General features: G+C 32.8%; 1 pseudogene across 1 annotated transcript in view; it reads right to left on the bottom strand.

The window, feature by feature from the left end:
- The window catches only part of LOC306669916 (protocadherin-10-like), a 59,885-nt pseudogene that overhangs the window by 24,563 nt on the left and 9,885 nt on the right, over positions 1–25,437 (bottom strand). Inside the window, exon 4 of the transcript XR_013766747.1 lies at positions 22,050–22,355. The product of XR_013766747.1 is annotated as a protocadherin-10-like (transcript). The remainder of the gene's footprint in view (positions 1–22,049; positions 22,356–25,437) is intronic.

The following is a 25,437-nucleotide window of genomic DNA, read 5'->3' as shown; positions in this document are numbered from 1 at the left end:
ATTCAAATATTCACATTCCTATACTCACATTGCAATAAACACAAAATTCTCTTTACACTTTATGACAGCATAAATCACAGAAGCTAAAGCAATAAATTATGCTTGTGAAGTAATATAATCTATTTCTGCAATTGAAAAAAGAAGAGCCTTCAAATATCTGAAATGATTGAGACTCCACTATAGTGAAAAATTTCCAGAGGCTGAGATCAGTAACCCACTCCAGAGCTCATTCAAATGTTTAATGAGCCTCACAGTGAGACACTTCTTTATACATAAGGTGAATCTGGCACACAAGGATTTGAGCCCATTACCCCCTGTGGAAGTCAGAAACACCTGCCCTCTGTTCCCTACATAAAGCAAATCATAAATTTAAAGGTAGTTTAAAAGTAAGTCTGCATTAGAGATTTGACCAGTTGAATAATCAGTTCTTTCAACTTTCTTATGTCTTATTCTTAAACCACTTTTGAGGATTCCTTTTAAAATCTTTCTAAAGATTTTTTTTTTTTTTTTTTTTTTTTTTTTCTGTTTCGCCCTATATCCAGAAATGAGCATAGTAGTGTTCAGCCTTTCAGAGAGAAATTACTTGATTGGTCTTTTACCCTTCCACTGAAAACTTTTATTTTTTAACATACAGTACATTGTTTAGATTGTAAATTATGTTTTTGCCTCACAAAATCACACACAGAGTTTAAATTATTTGTACATATATATATATATATATATATACATGTTTGTGAAAAAAAAACTCAATTACATGTTGTGAATTCTTGTGAATTATTACACAACTGAAGCCTTCTTTTAATATAACATATTGTCCTTGTGACCAATAATAATATTTTAATGCAGCATAATCTTGAGTTCTGACTTAATTTACAATGTTCTCATGATCCTTGGGCAAAATTTGCTTTTTTTCCTCTCATCAGAAGCATGCCTTTTTATTCTGTCTTGACAGAGTTACGGGATGATATTATATGTGGAAAGTAGGAATTTAGAGGTGATGATACTATGTAATATAAGCCACATTCAATCTTTTAGAAAGGCAACTTTGTGAAATAAATGACTCATACAATTCTTCAGACCATTCATGTAAGAAATATGTTGTAAAGCCAAGTGTTTAGCTTAGTTCAAAATGTGTGTATGCTATACTTACAGCATCGTTTGCAAGTATTTATTAAATTAAAAAATGCGTAAAGGATTTTTTTTTGAAGATAAGACAATTGGCAAGTCTAGTTTTGTGAAATAGAAATGTCTAGCACCGAATGAGCAGAATGGACCATGTCTAAGAGAAGAGAGAAGCCCAGCTGTCTTCCTCCATACCCTTGCTCTAGTAACTGGCTAGAGCCCGCCATCTCTCCCGAGAGTCTCATCTCATCTCTATAGAGATGGAGACTTTTCACTGACTGTGACATGTGCATTAAAAGTGAATGGAGTTTTCTCTCCTGGCAGGATGTGCAAAAGAAAGAAATTTATTTCATAATCTATAAGATTCTCTCCAAATCAAGTAGAGTTGATAAGCTTTACAAAGCCCTGAATTTATCACCAAGAAAAATTTCAGAATTTAGTCTACCTTAGTGTTTATTATTACATCAAATTTTACTAAGAAACAGGGGCCTCTGTTTTACGAGTCTCAAGGTGTGCCATTACCCTCACGTGGCTTCCCATGAGGAAGTGAATCCCAGGACATAAGCTGATTCCTTCCAGATGGAGAGTGGTGGGCACTTAGAAACCTCTCTACAGGGTGCATGACTGAATGTGTCACTGTGTCACAAAGGCAACAGGGACACCCACAGCTGGCTCACCGGAAAGTATCCACTCAAGGGATACTGTGCCTGCATCAACCCCTCTAGTGCTATCAGCAGGGAAGATGCCATTAGAGCAACTCAATTCTGTCTGCTTTCAAGACACATAGCTGCTTCATTATATTAACAGAGGGTACTTTGAATTATGGCAAAAAAACTAGCAATAGGATGTATGTTCCCTCTGTTAAACAAATCCCTCCAAACCGTATTATCTAAATTGATTTGAACATGATATCAGAAAACACACAATAATCATTTCTAACTTTTCCATTCAGAAACAAGAATTGTCAATACAAAGATATGTTTATTAAATACTAAAAGCATTAAACATTTCAATTAAATTTAATCTAAAAATGCTAAGAAAATGTGTGTAGAATTTTAGAAAAAGGGATCTATTCAAATCCTTCAACTAATGTCAAACATCATGCCTTCAGAGCTTGATTTTCCAAAAAGAGGTGTATTAGGATAACAGCACATGATCCTACCCAGGGGACTTGCCAATACACCGGGCCCTCTTTGACAAACAAAACCCGATTGCTTCATTAGTATGTTGACATCAAGGTTGGAGAATGAATAATTTTTTAATGTGCTCTGACCAAATATTGACAAATATTTTAGGGAATGAAAATGTAACATATATTTCTCTCCATGTAAAAAAAATACTGAAAAATTTTCAGGAATACTTCATCCTGCACTAAAATATAGAAATTCTGATTTGTTCCAGAAAATTTTGAAAATAGCATCTTTTACATTGACAATAAAGAAATACCCTTGAAACATTTTCAGAAGAAAAACCACTCAATTATATCTTACTTTAATCACCTTAAAGGATGATTTCATTAAAGCTAGACAAACACCAGTATTTTGTATCACTGAAATCCTAACTAGATACAGTTATGTTCCTTTAAAGAACAAATACTTCCTCTGTGTGTGTGTGTGTGTGGTTTTTTTTTAACATTATGAGCTGAAATTATTTACTGACATCTAGACACACTTACATTTCAAGTTGCTCCTTCAAAACAACATAAGAAAATTTTGGCAGTTACTTTCCTGTGAGGCTGAAATCAGCATTAATTTTCAAAGCAGAAGGCATGAAAAATACTTTAATGGGATTGGTCATCCCTGCAAACACAGGGACGTTTTACCTACAGAGACCTATTTAGGACAAACAGCATTATTATCTCCCAATATTTACTTCAAGTCCTCACAAAATGCACAACCTCATCTTTATATGAAAACCAAGCATAAATTCCAGCAAGGAAAGATAAATGTACAAAAATGTATAACACTTTCATTTTAAAAACATATACCCATGTATCTAATTTATTAAACATTAACAACTTGATTAATCAGGCTTAAAGTTCCAAAATAATTTACCCACAACCTTAAAGAAATAAGCAATAAAAATAAGTGAAAAAATATTCTGGGTTATTAAATGAAGTATCTATCACAGTCTATCCAAGCTTATTTCCAAAAAAGTCACACAGCACAGAGGATTTAGAAACAGTGTGCTAATATACGGCTATTTATTAAATATACTCGGTGATCTTATTCTCCCTGATATAATTCAGTTATTTCTGTGTCAAAGCAAACAGTAGATTAAAAGCAGGAAGTTCAGGCTCTTGGAGATTCAGACCCACAAAGCTGAACACAGACAGAGGATGTAGAAAACACACCCCCACAGTAAAAGCAGATTTGGAACCTCAAGACTCCAAGTTGGAGTAGCCCTGGAGTAGGGCTACCAGATAAAATACAGGGTGCCAGAATCAACTGAATTCAGATAAACAGTGAATAATTTGTTACATACATACGCCCCATGCAATATTTGGATGTTATGTATTTATTTTCTTTTGTTAAATCTCACAATCCTCTCCTTAGGGCACCTGCCTCGGGAAACCAGGGATGACATGCCAGGAAAGCATGAAAAATATGCTGTGCTTTTTAATCATTTTGTAGAATAAGTCTAAGTAATAAGCCTTCTACATATTTCCAACCAAAGCAATTTAAAATTAAGGTGGTATAATCCAAAAGGTAATAAAGAAATAAAATTGTTATCCAGTATATAGATTTATATTTCATGACTAATTGCCTAATCATCACATGCAAACATAATCCTAATTACTTTTAAATTATTTATATATATTAAGATTAAATTTTAACCCTGGTTTTTGAGTGAAACCTGTTTTTGTGAGATAGATATCATATTATAAATAAAGCATTCTTTTTACTTTGCATAATAAACAATTTTACCCTACCTATTCTTAAACATACTTTAATTTTAGTTATATCCTGGACTCATTAAACCACCTCCTTCTCCCCTTTCAATTAAATCGCTCATCAGATAATAAGAGATTTGAGAAATGATGGGCAGCAAAACAAATAGTCATAAAACATTTATAAATGCTAAATTGTTGAAAAAAGATTATACCATGCTGGTTAAAGATTAAAACTCATCTTAGTTATATTCTAATTAAGGCCAAGATTTAGATCCCTAAATGGTTATAATACTTTCCATAAGTTTAAACTTTGTTCAACTAGAGTTCATTTTAATTATCACAAATATTAAACTGCATACAAGGTAAAAATGTTGTGTTGCTGGGTATGTTAGTACACACCTGTGATCCCAGTATCTCAGGAAGTTGGAGCAGGAGGATCACAGGTTCAAAGTTAGCCTTAGTAACTTAGTGAGGCCCTAAGCAACCTAGTGAGATCCTGTCTCAAAATAAAAAAATAAAAAGGACTGGGGATGTGCCTGGGGATGTAGTTAAGTGCCCTTGAGTTCAATCCCTGGTACCCATCTCCAAAAAGCAAAATGTTGTGTTATGTATTTACTTATCTATGCAAGTTTTCACAAAATTCAAGAAAAAGTTAAAAACTGAAATCAATTTTTGTGTGACCAGGAAAGGATTCTGGTTAAACAGTATTGATAATGTGTATTGATACAAAAAAATCTGTATTATTTAACTATGACAAATGTACAAATCTATCTGCTTCTTTCATAATAAATTTCCTGCAAAAAAATCAAAATCTTATAATGTTATTTGAAAAAGAATCAGCATCCAATAACACCCATTAGTTACTATATTGCCATAACAAACAAACAAATATCTATGAAAAAAATATGAATAGGTAATGCAATATTGGTGATTAATAATACCATATGCTTAAAAACAGGTACATGCAAACCTCAGAAATCTGAATTCAGATAAAGTTCCTCCAGCCCTAGTTATCCAGTGCCATCAACAACCTCTGGCTCCTAACCCATGTCCACAATGGCTCCTCGTCACATTCATGTCCAAGGTGACTTACATTTACTTTCTGTGTATGTTTGTAAATTATAAGCTAAAGGTAATTGAAAAGAAACAGATTAGTGAATTAGCATCCATGATGTGAAACACTAGGTTTAAGGATTTGTAAAAGAGAAAGCGATGTAGCAGAAAAAAATAAATGAAAGAGCTAGTATAGTTTAGGTCAGAACAAAAACAAGAGAATCAACGAAGTTTGAAACACAATGAAATCCAGAGAAGAGTACAGAGGACTGGAAATGATGAGGGTTTTTTTGTTTTTTGGCCATTGGAGACTACTGTGATTACATGATTTACCAGAGTCTGGCAGATACCTGGGAGACTTGCTCAGAAAGGAAAGAAATGCACCCTTTTTCAGGATACTTCCGTTACTGACTCACTATCTGCTGGTGTTCACGTGGCTCCAGACACAGTTCTGGACACAGGACTCTTAATTGAATGTGCATGGACACTACTCTAAAAGATTTTACAATCCTGTGGCCAAATCATGTTTTACAGAGTATTTTTATTTTTATTTTTAAAATTTCTTTTAGTTGTCAATGGATCTTTATTGTACTTATTTACATGTGGTGCTGAAAATCGAACCCAGTGCCTCATGCGTGCTAGGCAAGTGCTCTACCACTGAGCCACGACCCCAGCCCCTGACAGACTATTTTAAAGACAGTAATTTTATATAAGCATCTGTTAAATATTGGAGGAAGAATGTAGGTATCTTTTTTCCCGAAGAAGACTTCTCTCAAAAGGTAAACCGGGTCACATCTCCGTTGATCATGGGAGGTGCAGATAGGGAAAACAGTGGCTTTGAAATGGGAACGCTCATTCCAGAAGCAGAACAGAACATGCAAGCACACAAGACCTGGAGAAATAGGATGCATTGATAAACTCACAGGTGACTAAAGGACATGAAGCAGAACAGGTAGGCACAGACAAATACAAGAGGTTCTAAAAGCCAGTATAGATATGAACGGCACTAAGGCTATGACAGAGAGCCTCTGAAAAATTTTAAAGACAGTGTCTTAGAGAAATGCTTGAAATATTGACAGGACAATCTACATGGAAAATTAGAGAGGTCCACACTGATTTCACTGTGCTAGGCAGAAAAGGTTGGGTTGGAGGATCAAAAAAAGCATACCTGTGCCTCCTCACCCATCCACCCATCCCAGCAGAGAACCCAGTACTTAACATGTTTGAAAACAGTCTGCTCTCCATCCATCACTCCGAATCTTCAAAATGTAACAGAATATTCTGTAGTTAAAAAGACTGCCTGGTTGTTGTGTGGCTAACTTAATTCTAGGAACATTTGTGAAGGGAAAAATGTAATGAAATGAGCTGCTCCAAAGATGATTCTATCCCCCCAACACAAGCCTCAGGTAACGTCAGCAGCAATAAAAACTAGGAGTCTACAGAAGAGCACTGGATATTTTCCCCATAACTTTTAACGAAGAAAAAATAAAGCAGATAATGATCACAGACTAATATTAAATTCACTTTATAACTGCGAGACTGAGCATTTTTTTCTCTTACGAAAGATTGCTTCTGGGTTTATTCTTTCATGGAAAGATACAAGGAAATCTTACCCTATGAAGTTCTGGTCTATAACCCAGAATTAGTGAAGATGTACGTACTATTTTAATTACAACATTTCAGATAACGTATTTTTAAGTGATTAAAGTGAGTACATGCATTTGATCAAATCTTTCCTATGCAAAAGTAACCCCTGCTATGTCTCAGTCTACTAGGGTTTTCAGTTATCTTCTTCCCCCTTTCTACTTCTCACTTCCCAAAGTCTTAGTTCAAGAAAAGAACACTAGCTTGCTTTCAAATAAAAAAAAAAAAAAATCAGACACAATTTGTCATCTTCCTTCTTCTATCTCTGCAATGCACTTCCAAACATGTTGCTAATTGGCTATCAGTGCTCTGCTCAAGTTGACTCCCTGCCAGCACATGATCTCCATTACTATTATTGTTGTTGATGCAATCTTCTTTCAGTCACCCAGTTTCAGGACTAGAGAACTATCCCTGATAATTATTTTATTTACTATTCGTTGCTGGCTTCATATTGCTTTCTTACTTTTCTTCTTTCTCTCTGTCTTTGTTTAAATTTCTCTAATAGTAATCTCTTTGTTCTCCTTCTGCATCAGCAACATTCTTGTCCAGGTCTTGTTACCATGAAGCCTGACAGCTGCAATCACACTCTCATTTCTAAACCCTAAACACACCCACCAACAACACACCTTACTGGGCTCCTCCTGACTAGTGAGTATTCAATCTCTTAAACCTGAAGATTCTAGTAGTAAGTTGATTACAAACAAGCACTTGAGAATTAGATGGTGTCAAATAAAAGGTACAGCTCTTCATCATTAGCAATGAGACCATGGGGTGAGTCACCTGACACTTCTTCTTAGTTCTGTTATCTCTAAGTCAAGTGCAGCAAGAATACATACTTCATAAGATATAGATGGATTCATCTCTGAAACATGCAGAAAATAGTACCAGGTTTATAAATTTTAAAGCTGCAAGCTACTATTTCCATTAGTAGTATTATTCAAAACATGTCTTCATTTACCCAAAAAATAAATTTCAAACCTCAACTTCACTACACCTTTGGCTGATATGGCAACCCAGAATATTTACTCCTATGATTGTCTTTTTGCCTCCAATTCTGCCCTTTTGTTTCTGCAATTCCTGACAGCTAGAATGGACTTTGTCTCTAGCAGTTCAATATCATACAGATATTGCCTGTATACTGGCACAAAAGTGAGATTTACATTTTTTCCTTGATTACAACATAGGAAACTTTCCCAAAGATAAAAAAAAGAATATTTTATTCTAATAAAGTAAATATTCTGTTCCTCTGATGAGATACTTAAAATAACACAGAATTGTTGAAAACTAGTGCATTTCATGAAGAGAGGAAATGCTTAATTGTACTTGACCATAACAATTTCCCTATTTAGTAAATGCTAAAACAATTAAAACTCTTTTCAAATTTTCATTTCATCCATAGTTGAAGATAGTATTATTAAATGCAGAAAGTTTTACTATTTTCAATGTAAAAAAAGAAAAGAGAATATTATGATTCTTGAAAAGAAATTGGGCACTGGAAATTTCTGTTAGCTTTTTGTTATTCAGACAAAACAGGATATATATGCAAACTTGATGTAGAAGGTGAAAGACAGAAAACATCTAGAATCATAAAATCATGAGAATTACACAGACAGCCCAATGAATAAACCATAAGCAGAAAGTAAAGTCTAGGCAGTTTCGTAGGTGATTTTCAAATGGGGTTGTGGCACCATTTGATAGTTCTGTCTGATTTTGAAAAGCAAAGATACAAAAATATAGAGAATAAGGCTGGTTAAGATAATCAGATGTATTAGGTAACAAGATTTTAGTGAAGAAAGATGGGGACAAGAACATGTCTCGGCTTTTATGTGTTCAAATACTGCTCTGTGGTACACACAGATCTCTTTGATGTATCTTAGAGAAATAAACAATTTTGACTCAGGTGATTTTAGGGCATCTTAGTCTCTAACTCAGGTATATTAGAAACCTTAGGGGTAACAGTATCCTGTCCATGGAGAGTATTTACACTAATGGGCAAGTATGGTTGTCAAAATAAAGGTGAATCAAAATTGTCTATACACATTGATTTGTATCACTGTGACAATTTTTTGACTTGGAAAAATATAAATCATGCTTTTCTACAATCTTCAAATATAACATGTTACTTCCTAGACTGAAATAAAAATGTGGTCTCAAAAATAAGTATTCATTGTCAGATTACTCTGTTTCTTGTGCATAATCAAGTATCCTCATTCATTGTAAACAAACACAAAATATAAGAAAAATAATGTCTATGAAATTTTAAAACTTATAATCATGGTCTGTGACTAACATTATCATAAAATGAATGAAGTTTAATCTTTGCTGTGCATTATACATTTGGTTCTGTTCCACTGAATTAACGGATAAAGAGGAAAAATAGGGATACTGTACTTTTGAAATATGTCATGTGAAAGAATATATTTATTGCAGATGCAAAATAGTGATACATTGTGGAAAGAACACTTAGAGTCTGATTTTTCTCTGGGAGTAAGAGAACATAATTAGTTCTATTTAAGCCCAGCATTTTAATTTTGTCCATACTCAGGCTGATGTCATTGTTCCAATTTTAACTGAATATATAGTTGCCTTCAACATTTAATAAGTGCTTCCTTTGGGCCAGGCACTCACTGCTTTAAATATGTTAAATAATTTATTCTCCACAATGAGCTTTTCAGGATCTATGTCACCGACAGGAGAACGAGTTACAGGAAGGCTAAAGAGATGACAGAGGTTGCACACCACAGCTAGGAATGGGCCGAATCAGTGTTTGAACCCTGTCAGCCAGTCCCCACCTGCGCTCTGAAAGTGCAACCTCACTTCTCTGACATGAGAATGTGTCCAAAGATCACTCTTATAAATACATAGGCTGAGAGGCCAGAGAAAGTAAATGCATGCTTTAGGGACAAGATAAAAAATGAGATATTCTATTATTAAAAGTTCAAAGTTATAAGAAAGTCAAACGGATGTACTTAGTGATGCTTGGGAAAACATCTTACTGCTCTGACAACAGTAAGACTAGAGCATTTTTTGAGAGTTTACTAATGATACCACAATCTAACCAGGTGACTTGCTTATGCTTCATGTCCTTTGAAAAAGGAAGTTGAAAACTTCACTAGTTCAAATATGCCCATCTACACAAGGTCAGTTTATTCCTTTCTTTAAAAAAATATGTCAAAAAAGGTTGGTAGTTTGCATGAGGCTTGGGGGGAAAGGAGGGAGACAGTCATAACAATGCTCTGGTGCATTTGTAGGATGACACAGAGCAGGTGACACTGGCCGGATTGGATCTGAGCCTTCCATCTGTGCAGTAGGACCAGCTCTCTTACAGTGAGTGGGGCGGCACTCTGCTTACGTGATCACTAGTAAGTGAATCTAGTTCTCTTACGTTAAATGTTCCCCTAGAGATCTCTCAGGAGAATCCCAGCTTATTTAGTTATTATATTTGTATTTTAAATTGTTATTGATCTTCTTATTTACACATCAATCTGTGGTGAGTTCATGAGCCATAATTATTTTCCTATATACCAGACCCTGGGAACATCATACCATGTGAGAACATTTCTATAATGTAGTTCTAGTCCAAACAAAACTAACGACCACAGAAACTGGAATACAGCGGTGCTCAACAATATGATTTATTGAACGTGCGTCACACTGGTCTTGTCAGTAGCTTGGGAAGACCTGCCTGAAGCACTGTTTGTAAGAATTTCTTGTTTGTTTGTTTTTTTACAGTTTTAAAATGTGGAGCACCTTCACGATAAAAAAAATAGTACTAAAAGTAATAGGGCCTATTGATATTTTCAACTGAAATTAGAAAAGAAAGTAAGTTAAATGTGAAGAACTTGAAAACATTAGAAAAAAAAGACATAGATTTAAACATCTAAACAATATCATGTGCCCTCATTGAAAGGGAAGGTGATCTCCCTCCATATTAGGTAGGTCGGCACACTTCCAATAAGCATTTGAAAACATAATTTTCATGAAGAATTACTGCACAGTGAACAATTTAAATTATCAAAGATTATGTTACTGAATCTCAAACTCGATTTTAACTGTGAGAGATGGAAATTAAATTATTCAATGTTAGGACTTTCCTAAAAATATTTCTAAAGCAAGTACGAATTTTTAAAAATCAATAGAAGAAAGAGACCAAGGGGAGGGAGGAGGAGAGGGAAAGAATTACAAGGCAATGACATTGACCAAATCATATTCTCATATTGTATGAATGTATGAATAAGTAATACAAATCCAATCATCATGTACAACTGTAATGCACCAATAAAAACATTCACTCCCACTCCAAACTATGAACTTTAAAAGGCATGTCTATATTGTCAACTATTAAATAATCCTCTTGCCTGCACAAAACTAAGTATATTTATAATTATATACTTACATATAATTACATAAAATATGTTTATGTCTGATTCCAAAATTATTTACCATAGACTGAGTTTCATAAGTCTTAAGCCATAATCCTTAATTGACAAGAACTGTCCCTTTATAACAATTTATGAAATTGGTATTTTTTTACACCTCTTTATCTCTTTAAATTTATAAACCGTGCACTCAGTAGGTAGCTGCTATTGTTGTTATTAAGTGTAGCTTTCATGTTTAGCTAATACAATTCCTAGTATATTTTCCTTTTCCTTTCATTTTATTTAAGCACATGATCAATTCAAGCTTCCTTGTTACCAAGATAAGGCAACATTTTAATTGACTCTCCAAAACATCAACCCAAAATATGATGATCATATGTGATATAGACCATCTGCTTACTCTATCAGTAGCAAGGAAGGTGCATCATGCCTAGGTTTAAGGACACCAGGAAGTGTGGCTGGAACAGTAATAATGGCTGTCTCATTTTTATTTAATTGTGCTCCATTTCACACTGCCACCATGGATTTTTCTTAAAATTCAGCAAAGGATAAAATGATACCAAAAGTGGAAAATTCTCATGTTAAGAGAAATAAGGCAACTCAATAAAGAAAATACTTAATATTTGACAAAGCAAGAATTTTAAGTCTCCACTCATCTGCCTTCATTTTATAAAACATTATTTTATAGAAATGACATCTTAAGCCTTCAAGTTCAGATGCATGTATTCCTAGGCTAACAGACACAATCTGTTAGTCACTGCACATGTGTACAACTGACATCTGCATACTCAGCTTTTGCATACTACACAACTCCCCAAATCTTTTTTCTAGAACTTTGATTTCTTAGTTTTTTATTCCTGTACATTTTGTCCCCTGGTGCAATTCAATGAGAGAGGTGGGGGGAACGCAGGTTTTAAGAAACCAAGATTTTTTACTTCTTCAAATGTCTAAAGAAATAAGAAGTCATCCATGGGGAGAAAAAGAGAAGAAATAGACATAATCAGAGCTTTCTCAATTGCCTCCTCGCCTTTATCTTCTAGTCAATGGAGCCTCTTCCTTCCTTTGCCAGACCCAGCTTGAGAAAAGCATTTTGTGGGAAAAGCAACATCAAAGGGCTAGAAAGTGTTATTCCACCAAATCACAGCTGGCATATGCATGCATTTGGAGTTTGCAAAGCTTTCTAGATAAAATGTTTCCTATCCCTCAGGAGCAAATACCAGTGTCAGGGTCAGACACTCCCCATTCCCTGCAACCTCCGGCTTCCATGGGCTAAGTAGATACTTAAAGACAGATTAACTGATCACTGTCTTATCTGTGCCACCATTTGTTTAAATACTTAACATTTATTATGCCATCTCTTCCCTTTTCTTCTCAATTCACAGTTCCTCAATCCCTTTAAACTGTCTTCAGATACCTGATTTTCCAAAATGTTAATCTCTTTACTTAAAATCTCCTTGAAGTATCAAGGTCATAATTTGTCACAATTCTCTTATCTGGGCTCAAAGAAATTTGAAAAACAGACATCTCAATATTTCTACTCTTTTTTAATAACCTGATAGTCAAGTTAACGTATTGAAATATTTGTTTCTATAAAAATTACTGAATTAACAGCAGGTTATGTTTCAATCACTAAGAAAGACATAATGAAAAGTATCAAGCACTACTGATAGACAAAACCTGAAGATAGCTTCAAAGATATCAAAGGAAATCAATCAGGTCCACAGAGATGACATACTAACTAAATTGTCTTTTTAGCTCACACACTGGAACATATTAGGCTCTGTGGATACTTTTCCTAGTTCTATCACAGAGGTAACTTGCTATTAAATTTTAGTAAACTAGAGCACACTCCATTATTTCCTTCAGTCCAATAATATAAAGTTTAAAATACAGACAAACAAATGATCAGTTAGTGACAAGAACAGCACTAACTGGAAGTAGGCAGAGTGGACTTCTTGAGATACTTATAATGTTTCAGCCACTGGACACAGTCCTTAGAATGCTTCAGTCACTGATTACACAAGTGTTCTCATTTTGTGACAATTTCTTGAGTTATATACTCTTATGGTTTTTGTAGTTTGCTATGTGTATTTGATATCTTCATTAAAATGTTTTAAAATAAAAATTGCAAAGATTGCTTGCTATCTTTAACACAGAATTAAATCAAGAATCAAATAAATTACTTATAAATAACATTCTTGAGAAATTTATGAAAACTTGAACAAAAACTAGACAGTTAATGAGAGTAAAAAATTCATCTTTAAAGAAGGAATATTGTTGTAGTTGTGTTCAAAATAAACTTTAATAAGCACATGCTGAGATATTAATAGATTAAGCAATAGGATAGCTGGATTTGCTTTAAAACATCTTCATAAACAGTCTACTATGTTAGTATTTGGATAAAACAATTTGCCCAAGAGTTGATGGAAAGCACAGACGTATGCTAGGCTCTGCTTTGTGCAGTTTTAACTTTCCAACATTTAAAACAATGTTTAAAAATACAACTTTGTAGATCTCTATACATTCTATATTTTCTGTCCTTAATGACCATAGCTCTTATTAAAATAGAGATAAATCAAGAATAGAGACAGAGCTACCAATATATGATCTCCAATGTAATCATCTAATGCATGATTCTTAAATAAGATAAATCTCAGAATTATAAAAATTAGAATTTTATACCACTTTTTCAGAGTGAACTCCAGATTTTTCCTATGTTTTCTAAGGGCATAATAGAAGGCAACTGCCCAACCATTATATGAACTCTCATATTTAGGTACCTATTCGTACAACCATTTAGATTAAACCTCCTTATGAAACATTTTAGTTTACATACATCATCAGGTATATTATCATCATGATAACTTTATCATATGTACTTTTCCTGATACCATTCTTGATAGAGAACTTTATGATGTGCTGCACTTTTGGAAATGAACTGCCAATGAAACATTTAATCTGATATGAGAGAAGGACCCCCACTATTCTACCCATTACCTTCTCCAGGGTGCATCAAAATTTAATTTAGAATGCATACATTTGTACAAAATCTAACTTACATACTACTTTCACGATTAGGTGTTTTCAAAAGACATTTATTTGAAAATTATGACAAAAACATTTATAAATATGCTTTTATGGAATAAAGTAGCATCTAATTTTCAGCTTAAAGTTATTCATGTGCATATGAGCCTTAAAAAACTCAATAAACTACAGTCCAGTTTCCAGCTTATGTAAAATATATGATAACTATCCAACACAGGCAAGACTGCAGTGTGTAAGATTCTAGTTAATGCCAACCTTCAGACGGGGAAAAGCCCTACTCAGGACAACATTTTTCCTAGCCGTTCAAAATAATGTATTCCTTGTAATACATAGCCCTGGAACGAGAAAACTATTTCTTCTCCAGTATCATGGTTAATTTACAAGCACTTAACACTATGAACTGGTCCTCAAAAAATGCAATCCAGACCTTAAAAATAAAGGAACAGAGAAAATGGATTGTATCCCATACAAGTTTCTCATCAAGCACTGTATTGTCATGTTAATAGCTCCTGATGACAAAGTAACCATTAGTTAAATAAGTTTATTCTGTCCAACATAATCACATTATGTTTTCCACTAGTAATTGATGGTGATAATTAAAAAATAAATAATAATTTGATAATGCTTCGTGTGGGATGTATATGTGTGTAAATGTATTCATGCAACTGAAGCTTGAAACTAGATCATAGGAAATATATTTATTTGTTGAGCTTAGTGACTTAAAGTTATCATAGATAGTTTGACTCTTGTATATTTAGAACTTTATAAAAATTAAGGTCAAATATTAGCTCCTCTATTCATATAGCTAAGAAATTATCTCTAAAGAAATAATACAACCAAGTACCTTATTTAATGTATGTAATACATGTGTACAATGTCATGTAATGGGTAATTATAGAATAAGATGGAGACCTCTGATTTTTATCTGCAGTTTCTAGCTTACAATTCATTTCTATCCATGTAGTAATTATATTCTGAGATTTAGTGTTTTTAAATCTCCTACACTCTCCCCATCTAAACTGACATAGGTCAAACTTCTCAGTGATTAGGAAGTTTCATTAGGCCTTAGTATAAAACTTCAAAGATATTTTTTCTCTAGATGACTAAAAATGACTCACCTTGTACTGACTTTAATCTTCACACAGTAATATTATTTAATACTAAACAAAGAATCTCACAGTTCAAAACAGTTTCTAAGCTCTGTTATCTAAATGATGCACATTCCTATGAAGAAGGATCTCGGACGACGCAAACTCATCCAAAAAAAAAAAAAAAATTCTAGAACATTGAGAATTAAATAATGTTTAATGATATTTGTTAGGCAATTCAATTTTTATTTTCCAGGCTTATTTACAATATCTTTAAAACTTAACACATTTAAATTTGGACTCATAAATCTTCTGTAGGATGACCAGGAAAAAATTCCCAAGTAGATATTCCTTCTCACTGAATAATGCTATTTATATTTTAATTGTTATTCTTCTTTTTTTAGGCTCCTATGATGGAAAAATGCTTACATGTGTTTACTTCCAATGTACAAAATAAGAAAGAGAATGGAAATGATCTGTAATATAAATGAGGTATAAAAAAATATTAATATGCTAAGTGTTAACTCAATAAAATGAAAATTATGAAACAAACTGCTTTAAATAGTAAAGACTCATACTAAAGTACTGTAAATATAAAATAAAAATATAAGTAGTTTTAATCTACTGTTATCTCTATATCTTAAGTGATGATATTCTATTTAATTATCTGTGAACTCAAAAATATAAGTAAAAACCCTGCAAATAAATAAGTGCTTCATGGGAATTAAGTAAAGAAAAAAGTGAAATAGAACATATACCTTTTAGCTTCATATAAAGGTGAAAGATGACAGCTAATGTATGAAATTGCTGATAAATAAAATATGTAAAAGAAAAATGATCTCACAGACTAGATAAGAAAGGAAATTAAAAATCTAAGAAAGTTAAGAAATCTGAACAAATGTGACACCTGCATATAATATAAATACATTTTCAGAACAAAAAAAAAAGTTTAAAATTTCAAGGTATTGAAAATCTACATTATATTTTAAGTACTCTCGTTAGGTGCATATCAATATTTGAATTAGTTCAAATTCTAATTTTGTTTATAAAAATCTGTAGGTACTAGTTAGAGAATACAACTAATTAAAAAAATATTTAAAATTTTTTGAAAGCAAAGAAATTTTGCTTGAAGCTTTCAGAAATCATGATGTGTGCATGTGTGCACAGTGTATGTGCAGGAATAAATGAAGAGGGTGGTATTAGAGAAAAATCAGGTATTTTAAAAATGCCCATTCTTCTATTTTTCATCACATAATTATTTGGCATTTATAATATGCATAGCTGGATAATGAGTCTAAATGTGCCAAGGAAGTAATCGTATCAGGGAAAAACACATTAGAGCAGAAGCAGAATTTAGCAAACTTAATAATTTGTGAGAAAATACTAGCAAAATATATTTAATGATAAATAACGGTCATGTAAGTCTCATTTTTAGAATATGAAGGTCTGGGTAAGCCACAGGTCACATTTTCAAAATAAGGTCAATTTAATTTGTTGTCTTATTAAAATGATGCTTTAAATATCACAGAGTATTATAAATTAGTATGTTGCCAAAATAAACTAGGAAACTGTTATTCAGCAAAGAAACAGAAATTTCTTGGAAGCTAATTAGTTCTAAGTTCTCCAAAAGCACAAATTTTAAGTGACATGAGATAAGTCACAGGAACAACATCTTAACAAGTAAAAGCAAACTTCCCACAGAAATGGACACATGTAAAATGAAAATCGCCATTTCCTACCTGCATCTCAGAAGGATTTTTATAGCTATCACTTTGAATGGTGTTAGTTGAGCTAGATCATTACACGAACAATTACGGAAAAAAAACAAAATAATATTATAATATCTCACTTATCTAGTGCTGTGCAGGGGTGGGAGGGGGTGTCCAGGCAACTGCTTCTATTGGTTAACTGGAATAATGATGTGAACTGTGAACAGATTATCACTTTTCAAAGACGTAAATAGAATATGATTCAGAGAACACTGAATTCTGACAGTAGAAATGTAGAGAATAGGAATAGGGTTGGGTTTTTCACTGGTCCCTAGTTATCATTTGCCTCATTCTCACAGGATTGAAGTAAGTAAACTCTCTTGATTGTGACAGACTTCTTCCCAACCCTAAATAAAAATGTCAAGAGGGAAGTGGAAAGACTGTGTGATTCTAAGACCAGAGATCTGTCAAAAGAAATAGGTTGAAAATGCAATAAAGTTGGAGTCACAAGTGTAGATGTGTATAAAGAAAAGTGAGAGAACAAGAAGACCCTCTTGAAACACCAGATGACAAATAAGTACAAAACTTGAGGGAAAGTGGACAGAAATTAGCCTATCAGTAGAAAAAAAAAAAAAAAAAAATCCTAAAAAGCATGTCCATTTGTTTAGTGACTTATGGGTCTACAGGAGAGACATGTTAAAAAGGCCTGAAATGAAGGTGCTTCTTGGTAGACTTTCACACGGGGTGATCACGCTGTATCATGGTATTATAGGAATGGACCTCCCCAAAGGTAGTACTACTGGGGGTACATAAATATGAAGTCACTATCAATAAGAGAAGCCACTTCACCGTGAATTCCATACTTGCTCTTAGCACACTATTGAGTTCCAGGCGTTATGGAAACTCCCAGAAGACTGAGATGGTGAAAAGACTGGAGGAAAAGTCTCTGCACACAGCATGTTCCACAATTCCAAACAGCCAAAAGCCTGAACTGCTCATAGGTATTACATAGATAGGTGCCTGGAAGAGCTTTCACAAAATGAGGTCTACTGAAGAGTAATATTGTCAGCAATATTTTAAATACAATGTTTCAAAAATTTGACTTCTTTTGTCACAATAGGAGCAAGTTATAAAATTTCAAACTTGATCACAAGTTGGCAAAAATAAAATTAGACAGAGAGCCAGTGATGTTTTGTTGTACATGAATTAGTCTAAATCTTGCATATGATGAAGGTAGGATGGACGGTGAAATTTTTCACTAAATGGTTCCCTATAATCCTATGATTCTAGAAAGTTCCAAGATCAGATACCAATGTAATTTTTCACTTTACTCAATATAATTAATTATTGTATGACAGTGTAAACAAATAAAAACTTTTCACAAATATAATTTGGATGTAATTTCATTGGTCATCTCATGATAAACTTGACCATCAAGGAATTGACTATTTTATTGTTAAGAAGTCAACAAGTTTCCAAGTAACACGTCATTATGCATTTATTACTGCATTGTTTGGGCCAGCTGGAACTGAACATATTCATTCAGTGACAATAATTTTAAGATGTGACCTTCAAAGTGTAAGGGCAGAATCAAGAATGATAACAAAATTATTTTTGAGTATTACCATAATTACTGGGATTTTTTCAAAATTATATAAACTACATTGGTTTTTATCAATCACATTCCTCAACTTTACCTATTTTTCTATTTCTCATTGACTGAGATTATCCAAATAGTTTATGTATAAGGCACTGTTGTCATTTGAAAGATTAAATTATTTTAAATGAGATATTTGTAATATTAAACAAATCCTTAAAAACAGAATGATTTTAAAACTCCAGAGAACATTTAAAAACTATTATTTAAAGTTGGAAAGCAATTCCTAATTTTAATTAAAAATTAAAATTGTGTTTTAATATTTTTTATTAGTTTAGTAAAAATTAAAGGTGAAGTGAACTAAAAATAACATTTTCAGGTAAATTTAACAATGTTTAGAATATATGGCTATATTCTATATATTTAAATTTACTTTCTCAATCTTTCTGTGTCTTCTTTTCCAATGAAAATAAAAAATGAAGCTCATGACTAACTCAGGAATTATTGAGAGATAAGTTTAAAATTAAGAGTAATTTTAAACAACATTTCATTTGATTAAGTGAATCTTGCCTACTCTTCATGGAAAAGGAAACAACTGTATTTAGGCATCTGGATAAACATAAAATACATTTTTTATGTGTGACTACACCTAATTTTGTCTAAGACTTGACTTCTTGTAGATTTTAACTTTAACAGAGGTATAGAAATTAAAAGTTACTTGTATAGACAATGATCTCAGTTATATTTTTAGCCATATCACCATTTCCTTGTCATCTTCTTATAAGTGACGGTGGCAGTCTTATTAGGTATTTTAGAGCTTTACAAAAATAACTGCATATACAGGTACTTTCCTGAACATCAAAATGTATATTATGTTCATTATAAAACGAAATACATGTTTAGCAAAAGAAAAACAGCAACCTCAATAATTAAACATTCTGATTAAAAGCAAGTAATTAGTGTCAATTTTTAGCTTCTTTAATTACATAAGGGACGTGCTTTATAATTTAGAATATGAGAATATTTTCACTCCTGATGATAAATGACACAAGTATTAAAACCTATCACCATACGAATCAGGGGTGAAAAGTGATCAGGAAATATGGTATATAGTGTGTAATATTAGATTATCTAATTAGATTAAGATCCAATCTATGCCTATTAAGTTGGAACTAAGATGTAATTTTATATATAATTGTATGAGTCTAAGGAGATAGTATAACAAAAAAAAAAAGAAATATTTACATGATTAAGGTTGTATGAAGAACTAAAGATAATATTAATACAAACATTTTTCTGCTAATTTTCCATTCGGGTCATAGTTAAACCCAAACCCTTAATTTTGAGCAGTATAAGCCAGCTAAAATGTGTGAAAAAATATATGTATATATACACATAACTATATATTTAAAAACTAATTTATTCTGACATGTATGTCTGAACAATATGCAAACACATCTAAATTTACCTGGCAAAATAATAAATTCATTCCTAGAATAATATATTTATTTCTAGAAACACATATATGCTAAGAAATTTCATAATCTCTGAAATAATATTTCTAAATGAAAATACTAGTTTCTTAAGATGTAGAGAAATCTGCATTAAAATAAATGTGGAATTTTTACTTAATATACATTGTTACTGTGATTATTAAAATTTAAAAAAAATCAGTGGAGTAAATTCATTTGTAGATATTTAAAATTCTGTTTGTATGTGTAAGTGAAAATTATGAAGATTGGTACTCACTAAGATCAAAGAGTGGCAAGCTGATATTCTACTATATTTGAAGTAGATTTACCAGATAACAGAAAGCAAACACTTGTATTTTTAAAAACTACAAATTTTGATTCCTCTGAATCAAGAACGCTTTCTGTTTTTGCCTCAAGATGACTGATTGTTTCTATACTATGCATTCTGCAGTGAAACAATAGTGAAATATGTTGACAAAAATTTAGAAAAGTTGTATTTTCAACAACAAAATTTTAATTTCAGAATTCAATTTGAGGGACAAGGACTACACTACAGTCTTCACCTATTAAATCTGATTTTAGGCTACTTTAGTTCACTTTAATATATATGAACATGTAAATTCAGATTACATCTTTGACTTCTCAATACTTTATGTATTTGTGCGCTCCTCATACAATATAACTTGTAAAGTTATACAATATAACTTTTAACAAATAAAGCTAAACAACTATCAAAGATTTATAGGATGACACAACCTTTTGGTTCAGAAGTGCTACATCATGCCGGAGTAATGGTGCTCTAAATAATTCTAAAAGCCAAACACAGTCTTCCATGTAGTGCATATCATCACTATTGCCATCACATTCCATGCATCTGAAGACCCACAGGTTCAATCCTATGTACGGCACCTGTCTCTTCTCGTTACCAGTCTAGACCAGCAGCCACAGCCTCCTGCATTCAATCTGTGCCTTTCACCTTGTACATTTGTTAGGGCTCAACTCTATGTTCCAGATTCTCCTTTCCTTTAAGTTTCTAAAAAGAAAAATGTCTTCCTTCCTATTTCATCAGTTATAAAAGACACAATACATCTATAATTTGTGTCATCTTTTGCCTCTAGCTCATGGCTCCATGAATTTTTTTTTTAATGATACTAGAAGATGAAAGAAACCATGTAAAAGGATTTCCAATGCATGATAAAAGTCATCTTTTGATTGAGTTGGTGTGAGTTTCATCTTTATTAATTAATGTTTATACACTATGACCAAGACATTGAATAATCAGTAGTATTTACCTATGAAATAAAAGGAAAGTATTTTTACATGGCAGAGAATAATGGGAAAAGTTCATTCCCAAGATCCTCAAAGGAAACATACTACAGAATCTCAGATCATTTTTATTGTTCATAATGGTTGTATGAAATAATCCACTTAGAGTATATGGTCTCAATATTGAACGAGCTAGTGCAATTAGCAGCTTCTGCGTGTTAGAAGAAGCTACTGTTCTAAATAAACCAGGACTATCAAGGTCCTGACATTCTTCCATCAGAGAGGGCCACTGGTTCTGATCAGACTCGACTGCACACTGAGATACTCTCAAATCATTTTGAATGAAATGACACCTGCACGGCTCTCTGGATTTGGCTTCATGTGTTTCCCTTACTAGGGTGAAAGGATGACTGGGGGAAAAGACTAACATCAGTAAGAAAAGAAGATGAAGATCAAGAGGGGACTTGTTCCACCATAATTTAACCCTTCAAAACACAGCAATCAAGCAAGCAAGACACATCCTACAGAAACATGAGGAACATTTGAAAAATGCTTTCATCAGACGCACAAGTTGTGCTTTACTGCGGTCAACAATGACACCCTGACACAGGGACCTATCTTCCTGTTAAGTCTGTTCCTTTTTCTATACTAAAGTGCTGCCTGTATGCAACTTTTATCTTCATTTCTAAATGCAACTTGAGTCCCGTTTTGATCAAGAGCAATGATGAACTTTATTTCCTCAAAGGGAATACTTTTATACAGCCTTTTGTGTGATACTTACTCAAATACGGTGGTTTATAAGGCGCTCGTGTGTTAGACAGCAGTCCATCCAGCTCCTTCCTCTCCAGAGTGCTGTGGAGGGCCTTCTCTTTGCCAAAGGTGGAGAAGGACCGCTCAGCCGAAGGTTGGGCTTCTGGAGTTTCAAACACCTCGGTGTCTGGAACAGAGTCCATGCCGGGAACATGCAGGTTGCTGCGGTAATCGGCAGCCTGGCGTCCATCAGAAGGGACAAAAGAAGGCATCCAGCACCGATCTGAGTGGCCCAGGGCTTTACATTCTTCGGTGCAGTTGGAGAAGAGATCCATACCTGTAAGCAAAAATAGAAAAGAAAACAGAAAAAAAAAAAGAAGAAGAAGAAAGAAAGAAAGAAACTACAGGTGTAGCCTTCAGTAACAGGACCAGTTAGTTACTTGGTGTTTAAGTAAAGATACAGGTAGCATCAGGAGTGATGGGTGAGGATATCTTAGCAAATACTTCTGGTCGTAAATTGATAGGAACCAAAAGTCTCCTTCTATCAGTTTGTTCATCATTTTTAAAAGACAAATGATCTGCAAATATGAAGGGCAAGACTTCTGGCAAAGATACGTCTGAGAAAGATGTTTATAAACTACTGAGAGCTGGTGGAAATGTTTGCTCTAAATTATTCAAAGAACCAGGAAATGGTAAGGAGAAAAAGAATGCATATTTTTTTTTTTTAAATCTCTGTGAAGTTCATACAGAGGGGGGAAAATGCAGGTGTGAAGGCTTCACCATCCATAAACCCTAATATGATGAATCTGCTGATTTTTTTTTTTCGTAAAGACAAAAAATGGAAGAAACATGCTAACCTTCAGCAATGATATTTAGATTATAGGCTCTAGACAAGAAACAGATAAATTCAACAGAAATATGGCATACACATTGATAAACCAGTAAATATCAAACAAAAACAAGACTACATGGGCAGCTAAAAGCACGTTTTCTGAGATTCCAAGCAAATGATTTCCTAAAAGTATTTCTCATTGGCACTCTGGTAATCCATATTACTACAAATCACTTATTATTTACCGCCTTAGACAAACCCAGAACAAATGGCTGTAATTAGTGAAACCAATGTAACCAAATGCAGAGTGAACCAGCTGCAGATACTATTGACAGTTACCTTATTACTTGTCCTCTGTTGTAAATACTTGTCCCAGTCAACACAAAACTACTAACTAATCCTATAATAGCAAGATTTCTAAAGACAACTTCAGATTTCATTGTCTTCCTCAGATTGACAAGACTATTAATTAACTGATTGTGATCAAGAAAGTTCATTCAGGTTCTTAAGCAAGGTATAAGAATTTTTGAGTACTACAGAAAACTATTTGATATTCATTTTGATATATAGCACTGCAAAGAAAAGCACATGAACAAAATAGTGTTTTAATGTTTCGTAAGCATAGTAACGCATTTACTAAATATGTTTCAAAACGAGATTAATTTGAAATAACCGAAGTATGATTTATCTCTACAGAAGAAGCTCTTCAGAAAATGCCAAGTAAGGAAAAACTGGGATATTTTTAGCCAACAGAAAAATATTTATTTAATGAACATACTTGATTATTACTTCTATAAGTGTAACAAACAATTTGAGCCCTTAAGCAAGTATTAGTTTTCAAACTCCTGGCAGTATTCACTTATATATTGATTTGTGTATGTTTGCTAGTATGCATTAAGGTTTTCATGCATAAAAAATAAGTTTTCAAAATTCTAAAAAAAAATTCTAGCTTATCTACAAGTATTTTAGAGTTAAGAACAGTTAATTACATATTTTTAAAGAAATAACACCAAGTCTTTTATCATATATTAATCTCACTATCTAATGACTTCTTTGTTTTAAATTAAACTGGGTATAATGCCTAGTCTGACTTTGATTATAACATTCCATTGATAATTGTCATGCATAAGTCTGGAAATAAATTACTGATCAGCGAACTGTTGAGGAATGAAAACGTGAGCTGAAGCTGGTATTAAGGAATCTAACTGAGAACACATGTAAGACATGTAAATGTTCCACTAGACACTCAAGAGAAGCTCAGTTATTTATCCTAGTTCTACAAGAAGATATGTAGAAAGAAAAAGTAAAGGGAAGGAGAATGTCTCTGATATATAAGAACATAGTATATAAGTAGAGACCCAGAGAAGAGATTTTTATTTTGACACTCTGCTATAAATGCTGCTTCTTTAATGGTGTGATGCAGAAAAAAAGGCTTTTTCCCCCACAGAAGAAATTATCATTAAGAGTAAAATTATTATGAGAAATTAATTATTTTCAAAATAAATTTAAGATACTACAATTTGAAGAGTTGATGGAATTATATTCAACTTAAGATGAAATTGTTTAATTAGATCTGGTAGAGTTAGATCCTAATGCAAAATCTGCAAGTAATACAATTTTTCTTCATGTGATTAGTATATATATCATTTTAAAATTTCCAAATAAGACCATATAAAATCTTTTCGCTTCTTTTTCTGCAACCATGGTCAAGTACTCTTCTAATTGTGAATATTGCAATATCGCACAGAATTTTTTAAAAAGTGATTATGTTCACATAAAGATGTTGCTTTATGATGTCAAAAAGTACTTTTGGTGGAAATTATTTTGTGGGTAGTTTACACTCAATAATGCTCATTTTTTTCCTCTGGGAACCTGTGGTTTTCTGTCTGTCTTAACTATTAGAGGCTGATTAAATTCCTTAGATGATATAATATGGTTCTTATCAGTTTATAATCTGTCCAAATTATAGAGCATGTGCATAACAAAAAAGGATTATATAAAAGTGTTTTGTGAAAGAACAAAATTCACTCAACAAAAGGAAAAAACTGTATATAAGGTGTTTAATAAATTTATGAATTGATCCTTTCAGAGTGGAATTTCCTTAGCAATAATACATACCGGATTACATAACTAGAATGAAAGATGAAGTAGCTCACATTGTGCCTGGTGTTTTACTACCTTTATTGATAAAACCAAAGGATCTATTCTCAAAAGGAAACATCAGACATAGAAATGAAAGGAAACATAACATAGTCAATAAACTTCAAGTAAGTGACAGAGAAATTAATTGAAATTGGATTTTTTTTCACTTTTCATTTAGATATATAGTTTGAGAGCCAAATAAATGTATCACATTGCAGGGGTTCTCACCGTAGGGAGTAACTGTATGACCAATATTATTCTTCTATCATTTATCACTAGTCTCATTAAATGTATTACCACAAATACCAAATAAGTAGGGGTACATTTAAGTTTTAGTGAACTGACATGTACCTATGACATGTTAAAATACATATTTTTTGCTTTACTCTTAAAAATGTTTTAACTGGCTCAAATTGGAAACTTAAGATTTAATGTTAACATGTTT

The sequence above is a fragment of the Sciurus vulgaris genome (assembly GCF_902686455.1).
Source record: "Sciurus vulgaris genome assembly, chromosome: 9".
NCBI lineage: Eukaryota > Metazoa > Chordata > Mammalia > Rodentia > Sciuridae > Sciurus > Sciurus vulgaris.
Note: the sequence above shows the minus strand (reverse complement) of the source record. Positions and strands in the feature narration are given on the sequence as shown.